Here is a 7,251-nt window from a genome sequence, read left to right on the forward strand (position 1 = left end):
CCGGCAGATTTGTGTTCCTGCTTCGCTCCAGTCTCTTCTCTCTCTCCCACGAAAGCAACCCGACAGGGAATCCCAGGGGGATATATTCCTAGCACTTCAGCAGGGTTCCAAGATGGGCTGGACTCTCTGTTTGATGAAGTATTGCTTGCTTCAGCTTTGACAGAACAGAAAGCAGAGTCTGAGTTCATCACAAGTTTGAAGAAATGGGTTTTTCCATATATGGTCTGTAGCTCATTTTTCCTTTTAACCCTGTCTTCTCAGAAGAGCTTGAATTTTGACACAGGTTTTGGTGGTTCAATAAAAACACATCTCTCATATCTACAAATGTCTTGCACAGTGCTTTGAAAATATTTTTTTAGGCTGGCTGGGGAGATGGAGTCATTGGTAACAGAATAGACTTTCATGCCTGAGGCACCAAAAGTCCTCAGTTCAACCCCATAAACTTGAGATGAGGAAAAAAAATAATAAATAAACCACACGTACATATAGGTACTAGCCATATCATCACAAAGTGATTAGAAACTCTGGTTTGTAAGCATAATTTAATCAACATTTTGTTGAGGGGGGAGGGAACAGCTACTTAGGACTGTTCCTCAGTTCCATCCTGTGAGGTTCTAGGCTGACTCCCAAGAGAACCAGTCATATTTCAGGGTGATGAGAATTTACTGGAAGAAAGTAAGGTCAGAAAAGGATAAGAAAATATAAGCCATGTAGATGAGATGAGAGAGAGAGAAAGAGAGGGAGAGTTGCCTGAGTTTCCTGGTCTTCCAAGCTTTATAGTCTCTTCAGAGGAAGGGCAACCCCTCAGGGGATGTGCTTCAGCCTTTTTTTCTTCTGGAGGTTGCATCTGCCTTCATCTGCACTTCAGGCATTTTACAGTGAGGTGGGAAGGAGTGCTGGCTCAGGATATGCAGACACACATATCCCTTCTGGCCCCTGCCTCTGGTCAAGTTTGGCTTCCTGCAGAATGCAAGGGAAAGGGTGCAGGGGAAAGGGTGCTGCTTTCTCTAAACTACCCTTCAACATTTTGACTACATTAAATTAGCGATTGTGTTTGTATGAGTATACACACCCATCGGAACTGGGAGAGGGAGAGAATAGTAGAAAGGACAGCAGTCCCAATTTCAGATTTTAGTTAAATCTGTTAACTAGCCATAAAACTATTAAATATCAGCTTAGAGAAAGATTCCTCTGGAAGAAGGACATTAGTACCCCCACACACATACATCCTGCAGGTAGCCAAGAAGATGGGCCAGACACACCAATGTCTCTGTGTCCTGCAACAGCATATTCCATTTATTTTATTTTATTTTATTTTATTTTATTTTATTTTATTTAACTAGAGCACTGCTCAGCTCTGGTTTATGGTGGTTTAGGGGATTGAACATGGGACTTAGAAGCCTCAGACAAGAGGGTCACTTTGTATAACCATTATGCTATCTACCCCCCATATCCCTCTTCACATGACTGCTAAGACCATAAACAGCAGATGTGAGCACTAGAAGACAATGGCTGAAGTCAATGCCCTCAGGTTCCAGCACATCCCCAGGGACCCACTATAAAAGAAGACCAGGAAACTCAGGGTTCTTGCTTCTCTCTCTGATCCCCATGCCTCTAAAGTGTGTGTTTTCCTCTCTTTTCTATCCCTGCTTTATCTCAATAAATATTCATCTTCCTGAAACCTGTCAGTCTCCCATGTAATTCTTTCATGTAGATGTCAGTCTAGAACCCAGTCAGTGGAGTTTGTGCCTTTTGTCTTGTTCCCTCTTTCTTTGCAACAAGGCCTTGGAGAAGTGGCCAGACTGTATCCTCTATTGTCTGTTTACTGAATGAGGCTAATGGGGCCTTTGTTACCCTTTTCATAGAAGAGGTTTGGGAATAACCAAATTAGCCATCTAACACATTAACTGAAAACATTAAAGTCCTTCTCTGGGCAGGGAGATAGCTCACCCAGCTATGTGAGAGGACAAAGATTCCAGCCCCAGCTACCACATAAGATCATTTGCATAGGGGAAGCTTCAGAAGTAGTGAGTAGCGTTGTGGTATCTATTCTCTCAACCTCTACTTAAAAAAAAAATAGCCCACAAAAACAAGGGCTATACCACAGCGGTTATACAACTGACTTTCATGCCTGCGGCTCCTGAAGTTTCAGGGTCAGTCCTCAATACTATCATAAACTAGTGCTGGTGAAAAATAAAATAACAAAAATAAAAGAAGGGGGAGTAGGGCTGTAGTGCAGCGGGTTAAGCTCAGGTGGCACAAAGAGCAAGGACCAGAGTAAGGATCCTGGTTAGAGGCCCCCCTCCCCATCAGCAGGGGAGTCGCTTCACAAGTTGTGAAGCAGGTCTTCAGGTGTCTATGTTTCTCTGCGCCCCCCCCCCCGCCCCGTCTTCCCCTCCTCTCTCCATTTCTCTCTGTCCTATCCAACAGTGATGACAACAATAACAACAACAACAAGGGCAACAAAAGGGAATAAATAAATAAAATAAATTAAAAAAAAAAAATAAAAGAAGGGGTGAGAGATAGCTCACCTGGCAGAGTACAAAATTTGCCAATGCCCAAGGACAGGAGCTGGAGCCCCTAGCCACCACATGGGGGGAGTTTCCATGGTGTCAGGAAGAAAGAAAGAAAGAAAGAAAGAAAGAAAGAAAGAAAGAAAGAAAGAAAGAAAGGAAGGAAGGAAAGAAGGAAGGAATGGAGGAAGGGAGGAAAGAAAGAAAGGAGACACTATGACAGCAATGAAATGGTACAGGCATGTAATCCCAGTGGCAAAAATAATTTTAAAATTTTGTTTTAAGAAGTCCACCAGGAGCAGAGCACTGCCAGCAGAGGGAAGGGGGAGAAAAAGTTCACAAGAAGCGGTACAATCATGCAAGTACCAGAGCTTAGCAACAACCATGGCAGGAAACAAAATGACTTCCGCTCAATGTACTGGGTTTAGAGATCACACTGCCTCTACTCTCAAGGAGCTAGTAGTGGAAAGAACTGAGAGATGTGAGGAAGGGAAGCACTAGGGGCCAGGGCCAGGGAGGGGCTTTACCTGTTCAGAAAGGGCAGAGATGGCTTCTCATAGTGAGGTTTTCCCGGGTCAATCAGCAAGTGTTGATTCAGCAAAAAAGGCCTGGAGAGATGAAGGGAATTGGGGTTGGGGGTTGGAGGATGAAGCAAGAGGGGGAGGCTGGAGACCCAGTTGTGAAACTGAGAAGCCAGGAAGAAAGAAAACCTTTCAAAAGAAGAAAACAAAACCCAAGTAAAGCCACCTATCACTAAACCTTGGCTAACATCTGACTTAACTAGTTTCAATTGGTCCAGGAAGTGGAATTTGAAACTAGCTAGAGGGACTGAGTCAGTGTTAATGAGGCAATCTGCCTGACACACCCCAGCTTGTCACAATCAAGCCACCTTTTTCCTTGGCCTTCAGGTCTGCATTCCTTCTACCTAGAAGAGACTCCATCCTAGGGAAAAACTGTCCACGTGGTCATCAGATATTGCTTGGGGCCTGTTTGTAGTGGCTGAGTGCAGAAGGCACAGTGCAGAAGTTCACATCAAGTCCTGTGCATTAGGTTGTGTGACTTCATGGTTTTGCTTTGTTTTTTTTCTGTCTGTGCTTCAACTTCCTTATTTATACAGTTGGGATAATAGTAGCTCTCACCTCATTGGATGAATAAGAAATTAGTCATTAAAAAAAGCTTAGGGCTCTGTTGTGCAATGGATAGCACATTGGACTTCTAGTGATTAAAAAAAAGCTTAGATGTTACCAGACACACTGCAAGTACTAGACATTATTCCTTCCCTTTTATTACCATATATATACATATACATATACACATATACATATATATATATATATGCATTTCATCAGTACAATGGGGGCTACTTAAAAATTTTTTTTTTAATTTTATTATATTTTTTAATTTATTTTCCCTTTTGTTGCCCTTGTTGTTTTTTATTGTTGTTGTAGTTATTATTGTTGTTGTTGTTAGATAGGACAGAGAGAAATGGAAAGAGGCGGGGAAGACAGAGAGGGGGAGAGAAAGATAGACACCTGCAGACCTGCTTCACCACTGGTGAAGCTACTCCCCTGCAGGTGGGGAGCTGGGGCTCTAACCCAGGTCCTTAGGCAGGCCCTTGAGCTTTGTGCCAACTCCCAATGGGGCTACTTTTAACCCAGAACATTTAAATACTTTATAGTACTACACTTAAGTAAGTTATTAAAAAAAAAATCTCAACTGAAAATCATTGCTGTAGATTCATAATAGACTTTGATACAAATCATTCTGAATGCTTTTGGACTTGGAGTGTGAATTTAACATCTTTATTTTAGGATTTTTCTTTTAACCAGAGCAGTATTTAGCTCTGGCTGTTGTCACAGTGTTTGGATTGAGTCTGTGACATCTTAGAGGCAAATCCTGTTACCATTTTGCTATCTCCCCAGCCCTGTCTGCCTCCTGCCCCCATGCTGTTAGGATTGAGATAGAAAGCAGGGATATTTGTCTACTTCGCAAAGGTGGATGGAAAGCTATCATGGGAAAGTTTCTGAAGTTATACAGCTTCAGGAGCAATTTCTCCTGGTCTATGACAACTGACTTTCTCTCATCACTCTGACAAACAGAATAATAGTAACAGAAAGGATACCTAGACACAGTTACTTCAACCACTTTCTACTGTGGACTATGCTGAAACAGCATGAACCACACCTGGCCAAAGCTGACGCCACCACAAGGATTCCCGGCAGCAGGGTCAATCGTGGACATACCAGGACAGCACCTGTGGATGATGGCAACCCCATGTGGCATGGGAGCTGACCAGTCCAGGAATAGAGAACCAGCTAGACCACTCAATCAGATTTCGGGGGTAGGGGGGACCTAGGTGGAATTGGAAGTCCCAAAGAAGCCCTTTGCTGGAGGAGAACTTCGGAACTTTGTAGATCTCTTCCTTGAGACTATTTCCCACTCTTGAAATATAATTGCCCTTTAACTTTTTAAGTAAAGTTTTAAGATGTACGATCTCTCTGAAAATGTTTGTTGGACTTGAATAGCACCTTTTAGACTTGGGAATCTCTTACACTTAACTATCCTCTTCAGTAAGTACTGTATCCTTACCAGCTGTGTCTCCCTAGTCTCCCTCGATCCTTTTCCTGAATAAGGAACACCAGGACTCCCAGCCCATAATGTCCTCAACTTTAGAAATGGATAGGCTGAGTTACACATAATACAATTTTGTAATTAACTTTTAATGTTTTTAGAAATTTAGATGGTAGCCCTGCAGGAGAAGCAGTAAATCAAGTGCTTAATTTCCAAACAGAAGGCTCTAGATGCAATCCCCAGAATCTCACATGCTAGAGTAATGCTCTGGTTATCTCTCTCCCTTTCACTAGAAAGAAAATTAAAACAAAAAATTAATTTAGATGGGGGAAAGATAAGCCAGTGGACTTCTTTTGATTGTTGCCAGGATTTCTGTTCTAGGTAAACTTTGTCAGAGAGAAACAGAGAGAGGGGAAATACACAGAAATTTACCCTCATGACTGGGAACTCCCAAAAGCTAGATCAGTTCTTCTCCACATCAAAAAAAAAAAAAATGCAAACATTATCAACCTGTTTAAAAAGCAGTTTATTGGGAGTCGGGCGGTAGCACAGCGAGTTAAGCGCAGGTGGCGCTAAGCACAAGGACCAGTGTAAGGATCCTGGTTCGAGCCCCCGGCTCCCCACCTGCAGGGGAATCGCTTCAGAAGCGGTGAAACAGGACTGCAGGTGTCTATCTTTCTCTCCCCTTCTTTGTCTTCTCCTCCTCTCTCCATTTCTCTCTGTCCTATCCAACAACAACGAGATCAACAACAACTACAACAATAAAACAACAAGGGCAACAAAAGGAAATAAATAAATATTTTTTAAGAAAAAGAAAAAAAGAAAAAGCAGTTTATTGGGTAGACACAGGAAGGGGAAACTGGAAGTTAAGAGGTAGGGCAAAGATATATTCCCAAAAAGATTAGGGACAGGCTTCTTCTTCTTCTAGCGTTTGCCCTTCTTCCGTAGCCAGTCAAAAGCATCAGGTTGAGCCTGATGTAAAGTTTCGAGACCTCCTTTGAATCTGGAGAGGTGGACAGGCTGATGTGGAGACAAAGAATCCAATCTCCAGAAACTCTCCACTTTGCTAGGTCTTCCTCTCTGTAGCCCCTCCCTTCCTCTCTTTTGTGTCAAATGTGCATGGGCTGGGCCACTCATAACCCATTAATTCAGCTCAGGTGATCTTAAAGATGCCCCTTGGTTGTTTGCACTGGTCAATTACCTCCATGGGAACATTGACATCAGTTGGGTGGATGCCATCTTAGCTCCATGCTGACACTGGGTACCCTCCAACTTGGGGTTACTTATTATTACACTCCCAGATGAGCTATCTTCTTTCCACTTCTTATGCAAAAGCCTTTCATGCACAGGCATTGAGCCAGAGAAGTGCTCCAAAGAAATAAGCTCCTTCTAAAATACTATACAATACAGCATTTAAATAATTTGACTGAAACTTTATTTTAAAACTGAGTTTTATAATGCTTTTAGAGCCTTAAATGTCCTTATCCCTATCTTTTTCTCTTCATAGAAGTTAAACATTCACTTTCAAAATGCCTTTCTTAGCCCATAACTTTGTGAAGTTTGTTTTTTGCTTTGAGTGGATGATTTGGGGTTACAGAAGATTTCAACACTGTTTTAATTATATCTGTTTATTCAAGCATAAATATAACATCTTGAATCTTTTCCTGTTATTGGGAATTCTGCTCTGTGGTATTTTTCAATTTTCCAAATTTCAAAGAATAATCCATTCTTTTACATTCTTGCTATTTTCCTTCTCCTATTCTTTTCTCAGTGAAATATACATGATTAAAAAGTTTTCTTCCTCAAGCAGAGTTAGTCAATTAGGGCTGAAACATACAACTGTTTCTTTCTTTTTTTTAAAAAAAATATTTATTTATTCCCTTTTGTTGCCCTTGTTGTTTTATTGTTGTAGTTATTATTGTTGTTATTGATGTCATCGTTGTTGGACAGGACAGAGAGAAATGGGGATAGGATAGAGAGAAATGGAGAGAGGAGGGGAAGACAGAGAGGGGGAGAGAAAGACACCTGCAGACCTGCTTTACCGCTTATGAAGCGACTTCACTGCAGCTGGGGAGACTGGGAGCTCCTACCAGGATTCTTACGCCCTCCTTGCGCTTTGCGCCACGTGCGCTTAACCGTCTGCACTAACTCCCAACTCCCATACAAT

Source organism: Erinaceus europaeus, chromosome 7, assembly GCF_950295315.1.
Source record: "Erinaceus europaeus chromosome 7, mEriEur2.1, whole genome shotgun sequence".
Taxonomy (NCBI): domain Eukaryota; kingdom Metazoa; phylum Chordata; class Mammalia; order Eulipotyphla; family Erinaceidae; genus Erinaceus; species Erinaceus europaeus.